Genomic DNA, 357 nt, shown 5'->3' with positions numbered 1-357 from the left:
TGTTTAAACGAGGCGTTTTAGGAGGGCGCGGACGAATCTTAACTTTTATAAAGAATATCTCTTTGGGTTTGAGACTGTAGTCTGTGCAACTTTAGGGATCTTACCTATTCACGAACAGCTTGTAACACTCTAAAGAGAAAGGAAAACTTGAAATCGCATCATATGACCCCTTTAAAATAAAGAAACCTTTAGGATTTTGAAAACTTTCAAAAACAACTTATCTCTGTGAATCCGAGTGCCTTGTAGATATTTTGATTTACGTTCTCTATCTGTGTGTCTAAAACAAAATGTTAAAAAATAAAATATAAAAAAAACAACTTATGAAAAATTGCTTCAGAAATATTTAAGATTCTGCAA

This window comes from Sinocyclocheilus rhinocerous, unplaced genomic scaffold, assembly GCF_001515625.1.
Source record: "Sinocyclocheilus rhinocerous isolate Xijiao unplaced genomic scaffold, SAMN03320098_v1.1 scaffold289, whole genome shotgun sequence".
Taxonomy (NCBI): Eukaryota; Metazoa; Chordata; class Actinopteri; order Cypriniformes; family Cyprinidae; genus Sinocyclocheilus; species Sinocyclocheilus rhinocerous.
The sequence above is the reverse complement of the archived record's forward strand: the minus strand, read 5'-3'. Positions refer to the sequence as shown.